The sequence below is a fragment of the Chlorocebus sabaeus genome, chromosome 25 (assembly GCF_047675955.1).
Source record: "Chlorocebus sabaeus isolate Y175 chromosome 25, mChlSab1.0.hap1, whole genome shotgun sequence".
NCBI classification, from domain to species: Eukaryota; Metazoa; Chordata; class Mammalia; order Primates; family Cercopithecidae; genus Chlorocebus; species Chlorocebus sabaeus.
Window position 1 is genome coordinate 37,280,766 of NC_132928.1, and position 16,557 is coordinate 37,297,322.

General features: G+C 35.8%; 1 long non-coding RNA gene across 1 annotated transcript in view; it reads left to right on the forward strand.

Moving 5' to 3' along the window:
* The first annotated feature begins 331 nt into the window (after positions 1-331).
* LOC140710196 (uncharacterized) overlaps positions 332-16,557 on the forward strand; it is a 161,441-nt gene continuing 145,215 nt past the window's right edge. The window contains exon 1 of the long non-coding RNA XR_012091137.1: positions 332-540. This is a non-coding gene — a long non-coding RNA (uncharacterized lncRNA). The remainder of the gene's footprint in view (positions 541-16,557) is intronic.

The window sequence follows — 16,557 nt, forward strand, 5'->3', positions numbered from 1 at the left end:
GGGAGCAGGATCTAGTTCTTGATCTCATATCGTGATAAACTCACATTGACTGGGTTTCCATACTTTACTAATTACTATTCTCATGAAACAGTTTTTGTTTGGAACAAGATGTTAACCTGTGTATTAGTTATGGCACTACACCTGTTTGTGTGTCTCATTGCTGCATAATCTTTCAATTAGTCAAAATTTAGTGTATTTAATTTCTTCAAATGGTCATTGTAAAATAAATAGAAGCCTTCAGTGTGAGGATATTTGGATTGTGTAGATACTGTGGAGGCTTTCTATCTGAAAAGAAACTCTGTTCTGATAGTCTTATACACACAAACCAAAGCTCATTTAATTTGTAGAATAATAGACAACTGATGAAATTTATAATAGTAGTGGAAGTTACAGTAATAGCAAAATATCTTATATTTTCATTAATAGTTTAATATAAATATGTATATGTATGTCTTTACAGATATGAAGACTTTCATGATAATTAACTCAATGTTTATTGATGACCCAGGTGCTCAGAAGGGGAGAGGAACCCAAGAACTGGTGAGCTGCACTGAACACTGCCATGAAGTTAATTTCCGCTCTGAACTCTTGATAGTCCTGGTCTAATTTCGTTTTCTCATTCACATTTTTATTTACCCAACATTAAAGGGGGAAATTTTCTCCCTGATTTTTTTGAGAGAATATGTAGCCTAAGAATCAGACTCTATAGCAAATGGGTCAAAAAACCAGAGGTCCATCTGAAGGGAAAACAAACAAACCAACAACAAACAAGCAAACAAACCAAACCAACAAGCAAAAAACTTGTGTGGTTGAAGTAACGGAATGAGGGATTCTGAAGGATAGGAAGCTGTAGAGTAGTTCATTATTTCTTAGGAAGAACTGTTAGGTTATGACAGAGTCCAGGGAGGGTGTGGTCATGGAAAAGGGTGAATAAGTAGAAAGGAAGTGAAGTTGTCTGAAAACAAGTAACCAAGATCATGAGAGATGTTGAAGAGCTATAGACATGAACACTGTAGGCACCTAAGATGATGTTATGACGGAAGGAAGAAGTCTTAAGCGCCTCAAATGCCATGCTCAAGCAAGAATTATATTCAATGTCTCTTTCTTCTAGATGAACACAGACTGCATTAGATACCAACCCTGACTATTTAAGTTTGTAATTCAAGTGAAATAAATCAATTCTTCCTCTTAAAAAAAAAGAATCGGACTCTATAATATTGAAAATAATATTTACATAAAAGGAAGGGAGCAAAATAATGTAAATTATTTATTGAGGTAAAAAATGAAGTAACATATTAAAGTTTCAACATAAAATGTTAATTATTTTCTTAAAAGCCTCAGCTACATTTCATGAAAAAGACATTTTAAAAAAAGAGAGTCTACATCAGGATTTTCCAAGTTAAAAAAAGCAATCATAAGACAAAAGCACCTTAGAGGCTTCAGTATGGAGAAAGGGATAATTTCTATAATGTCAACATGCAATTTAGATTGTAATTGCTTTGCACTTCAAACTATGTGAACAAGTCTGATAAGGAGAGGGAAGTATATCCTACAGTTTTTTCCTTGATGTGATAACAATGTGTAAATATTTTTACTTTGCTTCATTTTTTTCTGTTTAGACAAAATAAAAACCCAAAATTAATACGGTTTAAAGTGGTATGGGAACATAGTATTTTAGTTCAAATAAGAAATTCTGAGTTAATAATCTGATCCATTTTCTTACTCTCATGTGACAAGTTAAAATAAAACCCCAAAGCCTATTCCATTTTTAGATTCTTTAAGACTATTTTGGAATTAATGTAGTTTGGGGGTTACTTTTTACTCATGATTATGAAAAAAAGCTAGTAAGTTCACCCTTATCAAGTAAAATCAGGCAAGAGAGCCTGGTGAAATCCTGTTTTTATAATTATCATACATTAAGTAATTATGGTTTGGGACGTAATTCTTTTCAATATTCATACCTCTTTAGAACTTGTAATGCTCAGTGCTTGCTTTGAAGTTAAGAAAGTTCTGGGTACAGTTAAGATGCCTAAAAAGTACTATGAAAGTGTTAAATCAGACCAAAATTGGTGATAAAAGGGAAAGTAATAATAGGAAATATTCATTTTGTTTTGAAAGGTGCCCAGACAGTCATGTCAGGACAGCTAATATGCAATTGGTTTTGTATTCATGCTGTTCAACTACATGTGGGATCATGAAAAATTCCCAGTGGCTCTGCTACATTTCTTTCCTGTTATTGTTCTTATTTTAGAACCTTGATTTCACTTTAAAAAAATGCATGAAATGCCCACCTCAGAGCAAACTATTTCACCCCATGTGTCTTCTATTGAAATAGCTGCAATTTACAGGATCTGTAGATAAAGAGGTCAATTTGTTTTATATAATGTGCTATTATTCAGGAAATACACTCAATTTTTAGATTCAGAACTTGAGGTTTCAAATATTTGCTGTTCACCTAATAGAGTACCCTGGATATATAACTGTCACCTGTTCCTGGAGTCACTGCTGCCTTCTGGGTCCCTTGCTCATCATCTCTTGTATTCTCTTTTGACCATCTTCTCCCCGGAATGTGGTCCTGTCACTCCTGCGTGTCGCTCTTAACTACCAAGTGAATTGGAGGGAGTGCCTTCCTTGTTAACGTGGAGATTCACACACCTCATAGAGAGATGCTAAATATAGATTGGCACCTACATTACGCTTTCTTCTTGATATAGCAGAAGAATTAAAAGTTCACAAGAGAAAAGTTTCAAGAGAGAAACAAAATATGAATACTAGGCACTTGTCTGAAATGTTTTGTGTCTGGAATATTTGATATTTGCAATTTTGTTCTCTCTTCTCAGGGATCTCCCGTCACTGAGATGAATATTCTATATGAATGTTTTGCTTGAATTAGCGAATATAATTATTTACTAATTATTATGTTATGAAAATTTCAAAGTGACGTAAGTAATTAGCACAACAAATGTGAAGGATGCAGGTAGAGTGCACAACATTCTAACCGTCTTAGCTGAAATTCTAGAACTCTCTATGTAGCTGAAATTCTAGACCTTTCTGTGTCTTGTTTGTTTGTTTAATGTTAATGTATTGGTAACTACTAAAAAGCCTAACTAATAATTGTTAAATAGTTAGTGACTGGATTTGTTCATATACATTGATCACATTCTCTGAATGTTAAAAATTCCTACAGCTAAAGGAAAAATTGAAGTAGCTATTCCACTATTATCCTCTGGAAGGTGGGATGCACCCCTGATACCAAATTTGGTCTAGATGTTGAGGCTAATGACACCACACACATACACTACGAAGGTATGTAGAGCTGTGCTACTTTCCTAAGGAGGATTTCTGGTGAAGGCAGCACAGGCTCCCAAGCTGGTCTGACAGAAGGGAGAGGCCAGGGGCTTTGATTTTTATTGTGCTTTGTGGGTAGGCGAGGTGAAGTTTCCCAGGTTAAGTGGGGCCTTACATATTTGGAACTTTCTACTGGCACTAAAGGAGGGAACCCACCTGGCTTTCTTATGGTCTACCCAGATATTGAGCAAGAAAGAACATGTAAGAGATGGGACCTAAAGCTGTCTGCAGTCAAACACCAAAAATGGAGTCAAACTCTAAAATGACCTTTCTAAAACCAGTCCCTTGATAATGTCTCTTATCTCTGTCTGCACTGAAGTCTTTAATTCTCTACCCTCTTAGGCTGCTTTATTTATTGATTTTCATGGTGCAGGTCACAACTGACTAACATACAAGTGAGCCTTGGTTCATTATTTGCCTCTTCCAGCTGAAACTGTAGTCTCCCCAAAGCAAAGGTTGTGTCTGTTAGTTTACTGTTGTATCCTCAGCACCCAGATAGTACAGGAAGAAAAATAGGCACATGATAATTAAAAAAATGTCTCTCAGATTTACTAGACTATAAGCCCCATGAAGGCAAGACTGTGCCAGTTTCAGCCATGGTTGATTCCAATGACTCAGAGAGATGCTTCACACCTCAGTAAATATTGGTGGAAAGAATTCATTCTTTCAGTTACTTTTTTTTTAGATTTGAATATTATTTTATTTATTTATTTTGTTAATTATACTTTAAGTTCTAGGGTACATGTGCACAACGTGCAGGTTTGTTACATACGTATACATGTGCCATGTTGGTGTACTGCACCCATTAACTCATCATTTACATTAGGTATATCTCCTAATGCTATCCCTTCCCCCTACCAACACTCCACAACAGGCCCCGGTGTGTGATGTTCCCTTTTCTGTGTCCAAGTGTTCTCATTTTTCAGTTCCCACCTATGAGTGAGAACATGCGGTGTTTGGTTTTCTGTTCTTGTGATAGTTTGCTGAGAATGATGGTTTCCAGCTGCATCCATGTCCCCACAAAGGACATGAACTCATCCTTTTTTATGGCTGCATAGTATTCCATGGTGTATATGTGCCACATTTTCTTAATCCAGTCTGTAATCGATGGACATTTGGTTTGGTTCCAAGTCTTTGCTATTGTGAATAGTGCCACAATAAACATACGTGTGCATGTGTCTTTATAGCAGCATGATTTATAATCCTTTGGGTATATCCCCAGTAATGGGATGGCTGGGTCAAATGGTATTTCTAGTTCTAGATCCTTGAGGAATCACCACACTGTCTTCCACAATGGTTGAACTAGGTTACAGTCCCACCAACAGTGTAAAAGTGTTTCTGTTTCTCCACATCCTCTCCAGCACCTATTGTTTCCTGACTTTTTAATGATTGCCATTCTAACTGATGTGGAATGGTATCTCATTGTGGTTTTGATTTGCATTTCTCTGATGGCTAGTGATGATGATCATTTTTTAATGTATCTGTTGGCTGCATAAATGGCTTCTTTTGAGAAGTATCTGTTCATATGCTTTGCTCACTTTTTGATGGGGTTGTTTTTTTCTTGTAAATTTGTTTGAGTTCTTTGTAGGTTCTGGATATTAGCCCTTTGTCAGATGAATAGATTGCAAAAATCTTCTCCCATTCTGTAGGTTGCCTGTTCACTCTGATGGTAGTTCCTTTTGCTGTGCAGAAGCTCTTTAGTTTAATTAGATCCCATTTGTCAATTTTCGCTTTTGTTGCCATTGCTTTTGGTGTTTTAGACATGAAGTCTTTGCTCATGCCTATGTCCTGAATGGTATTGCCTAGGTTTTCTTCTAGGATTTTTATGGTTTTAGGTCTAACATTTAAGTCTCTAATCCATCTTGAATTAATTTTTGAATAATGTGTAAGGAAGGGATCCAGTTTCAGCTTTCTACTTATGGCTAGCCAGTTTTCCCAGCACTATTTATTAAATAGGGAATCCTTTCCCCATTTCTTGTTTTTGTCAGGGTTGTCAAAGATCAGATGGTTGTAAATGTGTGGTATAAAACCACATGATTATCTCAATAGATGCAGAAAAGGCCTTTGACAAAATTCAACAGCCCTTCATGATAAAAACTCTCAATAAATTCGGTATTCTTGGAACATATTTCAAAAAAAAAAATAAGAGCTATTTATGGCAAACCCACAGCCAATATCATACTGAATTGGCAAAAACTGGAAGCATTCCCCTTGAAAACTGGCACAAGACAGGGATGTGCTCTCTCACCACTCTTATTCAACATAGTGTTGGAAGTTCTGGCCACAGCAATCAGGCAAGAGAAAGAAATGAAGGGTATTGAATTAGGAAAAGAGGAAGTCAAATTGTCCCTGCTTGCAGATGACATGATTGTATATTTAGAAAACCCCATCGTCTCAGCACAAAATCTCCTTAAGCTGATAAGCAACTTCAGCAAAGTCTCAGGATACAAAATCAACGTGCAAAAGTCACTAGCATTCTCATACACCAATAACAAACAGAGAGTCAAATCATGAGTGAACTCCCATTCACAATTGCTTCAAAGAGAATAAAATACCTAGGAATCCAACTTACAAGGGATGTGAAGGACCTCTTCAAGGAGAACTACAAACCACTGCTCAATGAAAGAAAAGAGGACACAAACAAATGGCAGAACCTTCCATGCTAATGGATAGGAAGAATCAATATGGTGAAAATGGTCATACCGCCCAAGGTAATTTATAGATTAAATGCCATCCCATTAAGCTACCAATGACTTTCTTCACAGAATTGGAAAAAACTACTTTAAAGTTCATATGGAACCAAAAAAGAGCCTGCATTGCCAAGACAGTCCTAAGCCAAAAGAACAAAGCTGGAGGCATCACGCTACCTGACTTCAAACTATACTACAAGGCTACAGTAAACAAAAGAGCATGTTACTGGTACCAAAACAGAAATATAGACCAATGGAACAGAACAGAGCCCTCATAAATAATACCACACATCTTTCAGTTACTTTAATATAGCACTTTAGCATGGGCTCTCCTGTATCTTTTACTTTCAATGGAGACTAAGCTATCTTTAGTGAAATCTTGTATCATTTAAGTTCCAAAATACAGCAAGAACATGTTAACTGAAGCTTGTTAATTTTTAATTAAATTCTGTTGATTTGTTTAAAAGTTTGGACAGAGCAGAAGCTTTATCAGAAAAGTAAAAATTGGGAACTCACTTCCAATGATGAAATGATGCTAAAATTATAAACAGTTTAGGGGTATGTACACAGGACTGTTCTTTTGTTCACAGGAAGCAACATGAAATGTCTTAATTCCTGAAAAACTAGGTGAATTTTCAATTTAAAATCAATTATATAAAACTACAGGACAGCACAATTGAAGTCAGGGAAAATCTAATAAATAATCTTCTGATAAAATATGTGTTTTTATAAATAAACCCAAATCCCCCCAACATAAATGAAAAAATGTATAGGTGGATACATAGATAGAGATATAGAGAGATAAAAACAAATAAATTAGATGTTGCCATGCTTCTCAGTCTAAGCCACATGAGAATACAAAAGTTATTGCCTTAGAACTAAACAATACTTTTTTGATTCATTAAATGTTCTGAGACTTAGGCTGGTTAATTTTAGTTCTTCTAAAACATTCAGTTCACTCTGATTTAGTAACTGTTATCACAAAAGTGTCTGATATTCTGCCACTGTGCAATTATTTGGCTGACAAACTCCAAGATTGACTACAATGCTGTCCCAGCCTCGAAAAAGTGGCTTAGCCTGTACTCCTTCCTGGTGTCCAAACCTTAGTTTTGCTTTCATCTGCCTGCTTTCTACTAGCAAAGAAAGGTGGAGCGCTAGAGCTTTTTCGGAGTAGTCTGTTGCTCAGCAACCAGGCTTGTCCTCTTAGGAAACAGGTCAGGAAAAAGGAAGAGAGATGAGGGGGTGATTAAATGTTTGTCTGCCATCTCTGATAAAGCAGATATCCTCTGAATGGAAATTGTTACAGAGAGATATCTCCAACTCACGGTGAAACATATTGATCTCATTAGGCAAGGGGCTAATATCTATTTGCTAGAAATATTGTTTCGCCATCACCTGGTGGGAAGTTTTAGTAGCTGTCAATATTATAGAATGGTAAGATAAACAGCATTATATTTGGTAAGGTCCAGAATTTTAGTATAGTATGATTATCATCTCAAGGTCAAAGAAAAATCATTCCAGAATGATAAGAAAGAATGTTTTATTTTATATAGTAGACATTATTTAGTCATTCAGGGACACTTTAAATGTCATAACAAAATCTAGGCTCTTTTTAATGACAAAAACTTATTGAAACATCTTTCTTCTGTTTCTTTCTTAAAAATACTGATTGATAGTATTTCTCAGGAAATATTCTAAATACAAAACTGCATTGCAGAATCATGAATACCTCTAATTACAATTTTTGAGATAGGAAAATGCTTCTTTTAAATAAAATTTTCTTTTATATTGTTGGGAATCTGAAAACAATACCCCAAACTATGATGCTGTGGCCCGATGAGGACTTTGAGCTGAAGGACATTGGAAGGGTCTCAGAAGCGAAGTCTCTGATCCTTTGTTGCCTTTCTTTCTCCTGCTCCCCTTCCTTTCCCAAGGAAGGCCATAGAAACTGGAAATATTACTCCCCTGCCCCCACCTTTCTGTATAGGAGCTGGCCAGAAAGAAATGATATGACCTACCTTGTTTGCTGGTAGATTATAAGACCATCATTCCAGAAGGGTCTTGCCTTATACCTAGGAGGAAGAAATGCCACACAAAGAGGCCGAAAAGAATCTGAACAGAAGGTCATGCTGGGTTTTCTGCCTCAGACCATTACCTTTAGCTCATACCCTTTTGTCCAATCATATTTGCACATGGCTGTCCATTCTTCATCAAACCTAAGAGTAAAAATAGACAGTTTACCTTAAGTCTTCGGGTCTTCATTTCAGAAGGCTTCTGTGTCAGGAAAACATTTTGAATAAATAAATTTGTTATTCTTTTCTCTTGTTAATCCATCTTTTCTTACAAGAGTGTCAGCTGTGACCCCTGTGATGGGTAAGGAAAAGTATCACACCTCTCTGCCCCTGCAACACAACATATTCCATGATGTGAGCTTGTGTTAACTATATAGCATTTGGCAGATTTATAACCCTAAGGAATTAAATATAAGAACAACATACGTGAAAATAGAGACTGTGGAAAAAAGAAACTATGATTCTTTAAAAGCCCTCTCTTGATACTTCTCTTAAATCAAATTTTCTTTGTGTGTACACACACACACACACACACACACACACACACACATCTCAGCTGGCATAATTATACACACTAAAAATCAACATTTCTTTCTTATATCACTTGACTGGCACACTATTTAAAAGAGCCAATATGTTACTTCAGTTATTTTTCAGTTAAGTTCTTTTTAGTGCTGTTAGGAAAGTAGAGCTCATCAGTTTTAAGCTCAGGGTCAGAAATGAATATGAAGTTTTAGTCAAGCAAGATGAATAAGCCCTTGAGATATGCTATATGATGTTGTAATATAGTCAAGAATAATGTATTCTACACTTAAACATTTGGGAAGATAGATCTTCTATTGAGTTACCATAATAAAATAACAAAATAAAATAAAATGTAGTGGATAGTTAATGGAAGGTGGAGTTTCCTCACCGAGAATAGCAAAGGGTCTACCCAGGACACTGCGGTATTTGTAAATATGTCTTGATATTTCTGCCAGAATCTAAAACTAGGTCTGTGCATCTCTTTGTTTACAATTCATTTATTCATCCATTTACTATTCAGCTTTTAAAAGGCTAACAAGAAATATGAATAAATTAATTTAGCAATGACTTACTGCCTTTAATCTTGTTTTCTCAGTACACAATCTATTGGCTTTGAGAATTGAAGACAGCTAAGCAATTTAAAAACAATAGAAAAATATGGAGTGAGATTCAGCCCTTTCATATTCATGATGAACTCAATATATTACAAACCCAAAAATCAACCTCTATTTTACTTTGTCTTCCGTAAAATGGGGTTTTGACATCACCTTACATCTTTAATGAAGTATTGGAGTGCTATATGAGATCTTATTTTTGAAAATATTTTAGATTTTAGTTATAGCTAGTTATGTTATAATTAAGAATAATATTGTTCCTTGACCAAAAGTTACTAATTTTATTCTCTAGGTATCACTATATAATATACTCACATTTATATTTACATATATATTTTATGTATTTTGTAGTTTAGCTTCAGTAGTTATGATTTTTTAATAATGGAAAAATTTTTATCACAAACACATATTATGTGTGTTTGTTTGCATCTATCTGTCTGTCTGTCTATCTATCTATCTATCTATCTGCCGTGACCCTGTAGATTTATTTCAATTGGTTATAATTGTTATACTTCTGGTTAATATCTCTATCTCAATATTTATATCTAGAACTGGAATGGTTCCAGTCACATCATTTTTACTCCTACTTTTCAGGTCTCATGCTTGCAGTAAAACCCCTGAGAATCAGAAAGCAGAGGCATTCTCTCTACTTCCAAGACCATGATATGAACCCCTGTATTATTGCTTAACTTTTATCACTAAAATATAGAGAGGCCACATTCTATGGGAGGGATGGCATTCCTCATAATTTGCAAAAGTAGACTGATTTTCTATAGATATTTATATTTTAACATGATCTGGTTGAATTTAGCTGGGGAATAAAAATGGCAAAAATATGTTTATATTATTTAGGCACAATGGACTTTTTAAAAAAATAAAAAAAAACAAGGCAAAGTCAGCTAACTTTTGCAGCAATTTTGAACCTAAGGAATCTCTTGCTTTATAAGTTTTGTTCACAACTGTAATAGACTAGCAGCGTATCAAACAATTTGCATTTAAACGTGATAATAAGGAAAAAGAGATTCTTTAAAATATAAAGCTCAGATCAAGAATAAATTGTACATACAAATGTGCTGATTTATATGCAGAGGATGCATTCTAACAGTGGGGCAACTAAAGATATTAAGGCTAACGCTTTTCCTGAGTGCCCAGTAATATTGAATTATAATTGAATACCTATAGAAATGAGTGTGACATCCAAATGGTTACCAAATGAATATATTATGCTCTGTGATGTTTCACTGAATTCTAAATGAGTTCAGAATGATGACATACCAAGAGGTGCTGAAGTACTTCAGACACACTCAGTCAAATGTGTGTGTGGTTAAATAAAACTCCGTGGAATGTTCCTTACATAAAATTAGTTTTTCCTATTCAAAGGGAAAGTAGAGCAATTTATTTTTTCCTTGTAGTCTCATCACAAGTAGAAGTTTAATAAACTCCCTTTTGTTTTTAGAGAAACTTGCAATTTGAAAGTTACTTTGCAATGCTTTGGAACCATAATGCACTACACTTGTGATCTTGCCTTTAGTGTGCCCTATGGCATTAAGTATGCTACCTTTTCTGTTTAATATGAAAATAAGTATAAGTGAACTAATGGCAGGACACTATGCTACCAACAGGCTTTCTAGAGAACTGGGGAATTGGGACATTTTTATTAGTTATATTATTATTATTATTTTTTACCATGTTTATATAGGAAATACTAAATGCTGTTAATTATATTACAATAAGATACTTACATTCTAAGTTCCTACTCCTTTTTGAAAACACTGAATTTATGTTGATAGAATTAATTTCGAGGAGTGAACCTAGAGTGGTCCCTCTGCAGATGATTTCTCTGAGGTGAGATCTGTCCTCTAAGAATAGTTTGGAGGAGCAGCTGCCTAGACCAGAGGTTCCCAGAGAGTTGTAACTCCCCCTGTTCAATTACTGAAGCAGAAGATGGGGCTGAGTCAGAGAAGAAAGCAGAGAGGAGCCTGGAATGGAATCTGTTTCTTGGGGCTCCTAGAGAGAAAGATAAGTACAAATTTAGCAGGCAGAAAAGGGCTCTTATGTTCCTCTCTTGTCTTTCACCAAGGAATAAAATCCAATAATTCATACAATATTATAAATTCTGATTCTGCCAATTATGTTCTATGAAGTCTTAGTGAGATTGTATCATCTCTGTAAACTCCAGTTTTTCAAGCTGTAAAATGGGGTGAAGCTTAGATTGTTGGGCAATTGAAGATATAACAAAAATATTTGTAAAGCCAGTGGTATGAGTATTATTGAACCAATTCATGGTGGTTGTTACTCTTATTCAATTGGGTCTCCCAAGGATCCAGTACTCTAGGACTTGGCTGTCCAGACTTACTCCATAGTACAAATGCCTTGAATCGCTGTTCTTCTCATGCTTGAATCCCTCCCATGCTCTTCCATGCCCCCATTTTATCCTACTCCCTATTTCATTTCCATGTGTTAGCCCGCTGAGATTCTTTCCATTCTTCCTACAATCAAGTCCTTTGCCTCAGAGTCTCTATGCTGGCTATCTCTTGATCTTCAAATGGTCAAGCTCTTCTTGTGTTCCTTTTTTAAAAAAAAAAAATACTATTTTACTTTAGGTTCTGGGATACATGTGTAGAATGTGCAGGTTTGTTACATAAGCTGGCAAGGCTATGGAGAAAGAGGAACACTTTTACACTGTTGATGGGAATGTAAATTAGTTCAACCATTGTAGAAAACAGTGTGGTGACTCCTCAAGCATCTAGAACCAGAAATACCATTTAACTAAGCAATCCCATTACTGGGTGTATACCCAAAGGAGTATAAATCATTCTATTATAAAGATACATGCACAGGGATGTTTATTGCAGCACTATTCACAATAGCAAAGACATGGAACCAATCCAAATGCTCATCAATGATAGCCTGGATAAAGAAAATGTGGTACATATATACCATGGAATACTATACAGCCATAAAAAAGAATGAGATTATATCCTTTGCAGGGACATAGATGAAGCTGGAAGTCTTCTTAGTTTAAATATCTTACCCTCTGCTAGATCTTCCCTGAGTAACCAATCTAATTATAAAATTATGAAAACATTTTCTATCAAATTGTCCTATTTTAATTGTCTTCTAGCAATGATCATTTCTTAAATATTCTTGTTTGCTGCATTGATTGACTCTTTCCCTGCAATAGAATGCAAGCTCCATGAAAGCAGGGCTTGGTTAATCTTGTTCACTTCTGTATCTGTTCTACCTACTATGGTGATGGAACATACAAGATACTCAGTACATATTTGTTGGGATGAATACATTTCTAATGTAAGGTGGCTGTGATGTTAAATTTGCATTGTCTAAGTGTATGGAAAGTTCTCTCCTCTGTGCAGACAGTAATTCCTTACCCATTTAAAGTAGGTATTTCAGTTTTCTTTGCGATATTCTGAGGACATTTTGCTCTCAAATGGAAATTGAATGCTAACACTTTTCTCCTTTTGCTCCTCCTCCTCTTTCTTTTTCTTCATTTTCGCAGTGACCCTTGACCAGATTTACTTTAGTATGTCATGAAACTCAGTTGAAATTTCCCCGTTCAGTGTTAGTGTAGAATGTAAGTAGCTTGAGATTCCAGTCAACAAAGACTAAATTTTAAAATATGATGCTGTGACTTCAGGTTTCTGTGCAGGGCTCTTAACAAAAGTATTGAGCTTCATGTCTGTCCACTGAACAAGACAGCATCATTGAATAAGAAGAGAAAAATCATTTTCAGCCGACCTTTAATGACCTCTCTCTTTTTAAGGGAACACATGAAAACTGTCCAGATAAATGAGTTGGGCCCTTCACCAGTCATAGTCTTCAGAATGTGGTAGTGGAAATCTGCCAAAATCCTAAAACTGAATAAGGAGAGCTGTTTATCTGAAACAAGCATTTTATTTTATTCTCTGAATTTCAACTGATTGAATTCCAAGAACAACTGATTCAGATAATCACATATTATTAAATCTTCATATTGAGTATAAATTAAAAAGTATCTGGTATTTGCTAATGAGAGAAAACAGTATCCCCACTCTTTTTCCTTTTAATAAAAAGTTGGATAGGTGCTGTATGAGTGGTCTGCCCTGAGAACCTTCTTGCTCTCTCCATTCTGCTCTCAGCCTCCCTATGATTCTTAAAGAGTTTCTCCTCCCAATGAATGATAGAAACTCTGTTCTTCTCTCCTGTGCTTTCTCTCCCCTCTGATGTTAAAATTCTGTTTTCTTTGGATGTGCTACTTCCACTGCAGAGTGGAGGGATGTGAAAGCTTCCAAAACTATGGAACTAGAACATTTCTGCCATAATCTATCCCTGCTTCCAGTAATAATTTTTTTTGGTTCTTGTGCTGACAGTTAAACCCCTAAGAAACAGAAAGCAGATATGTTCTATCATCTTCAAGAACTATTTTCTGACCCCTTGCATTATCTGTTCAGTTTCCATCACTACAATATAGAGATGCCACAATATATGTGAAGAATGGCATTCCTCAAGACCTACCTGCTAAATAAATCACACCAAACAAGTTTAATAGTATTAAATTAATTTTTTCATGTTAAAAAAATTAAGATTCAGGGGACACATGTACAGGTTTATTACCTGGGTATACTGTGTGATGTTGAAGTTTGGGCTTCTGCCAATACCATCGTCCGAGTAGTGAACATAACACCTGATAAATAGCTTTTCAACCCTTCATCCCTCTGTCCCTTCCTCCCCACTTTTTGAATTCCCAGTGTTTATTTTTCCCATCTTTGTGTCAGCGTGGACCTAGTGTTTAGTACCCACTTATGAATGAGAACATGTGCTATTTGGTTCTCTGTTTCATTGCTATTACGCTTAGGATAATGTCCTGGAGCTGCATTTATGTTGGTACAAAGGCCATGGTTTTATTCTTTCCGTAGCTGCATAGTATTCTGTGGTGTATATGTACCACGTTTTCTTATCCAATCTACCATTAATGGGTACCTGAGTTGATTCTGTGTCTTTGCTATTGTGAATAGCGTTCTGATAAACATACAAGTGCATGTATCCTTTTGGTAGAGCTATTTATTTTCCTTTGGGTATATGACTAGTAATGATATTCTGGTAGAATAGTAATTCTATTTTTAGTTCTCTTAGAATCTCCAAACTGCTTTCTACAGTGGCTGAACTAATTTATGTTCCCACCAACAGAATCTGAGTGGTCCTTCTTTTTCTCTGCAAGCTTGCCAACATCTGTTGTGTTTCTTAAATTTTTTATTAATAGCCATCCTGACTGGTGTGAGATGGTATCTCATTGTGGTTTTGATATGCATTTCTCTGATCATTAGTGATGTTGAGCATTTGTGTTTTTGTATGTTTGTTGTCTGCTTGTATGCCTTCTTTTGAGAAGTTACTGTTCATATCCTTTGATGGGATTATTTTAAATGGGATAATTTGTGTTTTCTTCTATTTTCTTGTTAACTTCTTTAAGTACTTTATAAATTCTGAACATTAGTCCTTTGTCAGATGCATAGTTTGCAAATATTTTCTCCCATTCTATAGGTTGTGTGTTTACTCTATTGATTATTTCTTTTGGTAATATATTCTACTAAAAAAAAAAAATTAGTTGAACATGATGGGCTGTGCCTGTAGTCCCAGCTACTCAGGAGGATGAGGCAGAAGCTCCTGCTTAATTAGATTACACTTTTTTTGGGTTTTTTTTTGGTTGCATTTGCTTTTGAGGAGTTGATCATAAATTATTTGCCTAGGCCAATATTCGGAAGAGTATTTCCTAGATTTTCTTCTAGGGCATTATAGTTTGAGGTCTTACATTTAACTCTTTAATCCCTCTTGAGTTCATTTTTGTGTAAGGTGAGAGCTGCGGGTCCAGTTTCATTCACTCTCCTTCATGTGGTTAACCAGTTTCCCACTACTATTTGTTGAATGGTGTTATTTTTGTCAACTTTGTTAAATGGTGTTGTTTATTTTTGTCAACTTTGTTAAAGATTAGTTGGTTGTACTTGTGTGGCTTTTTTTTTTTCAGTGATCTGTGTTCTGTTGCATTAATCTATGTGTCTGTCTATTTTTGTACCAGTGCCATGCTGTTGCGGTTAGTGTACCCTTGTAGTATAGCTTGAAGTTAGATAATGTGATGCCTCTGGCTTTATTCTTTTTACTTAAAGTTGCCTTGGCTATTTGGAGTCTTGTTTGGTTTTATATGAATGTTAGAATAGTTTAGAAATCAGGAAGAGAACACAGACCAAATCTGGATCCCCAGATCTACTGAAACAAAGGGCAGGGATTTGTTAAGAGCTAGGGTGGAAGAAGGTAAAAGTCATCTGTGTTTGCTAATTGGCCTTACCAAATGGAAAATAAAGTTGTCCTTATCTTTGTGATAGTAGGTAATTTAACGACTTGGAACAAGGTACCCACCAAAGTTATGCTCCTAACCTCCCATAGAGACTGGGAGGTGAAGGCGCTGTCTTCTTTGATGATTACATTTCAAAGGGATGGCTCCCAGGTCCTTGAGAAAGACATTCCTGGGTTGTAAAACTGACAAGAGGCAGCCAGGCATGGTGGTTCATGCCTGTAATCCCAGCGTTTTGGGAGGCTGTAGGCGGGCAAATCATGAGGTCAGGATATTGAGACCATCTTGGCCAACATGGTGAAACCCTGTCTTTACTAAAATAAAAAAAAATAAAAAATAAAAAAAAATAAATTATCCGGGCTTGGTATCATGCCCCTATAGTCCCAGCTACCTGGGAGGCTGAGGCAGGGGAATCACATGAACCCAGGAGGCAGAGCTTGCTGTTAGCAGAGATCCTGCCACAGCACTCCAGCCTGGCCACAGAGCAAGACTCCATTTCAATAATGAATAAATAAATAAATAAATAAATAAATAACCTGACAAGAGGCTTTTAAAAACATTACCTTCTCAAAGAGGCAGAGAAAGCACTTACAATTACAAGATGTTTTCCAAGTAAATGCTCTAAGAAAAGGGAAGTCAGGGTCTAGAGTCTAAAGTCAAGTAAAGCTGAGGGGAATGTTAAGGCCCTCTTGGTCAGACATAAAACTAATTTCTCTTAGGACCAGCTAAACTTAGGGGCACTTTATAATGAGAGATTGCTTCCTTTTTTTTCCCATTTGCCCTGATGACATGTGGTCCTTCTGGCTAGCTTAAAGGTATGCCTGGCCTAATGGTACATTTATTTTCTCATCTTTGTCTCTAAAATGTCACAGAGTATGCTTTCCTAACAGCACAGTGAGTCATGCAGGCTTTTTGACCATCATCATGGTGTTTTTTATTTTCATATTAATTTGCATTCCAAAGGTATT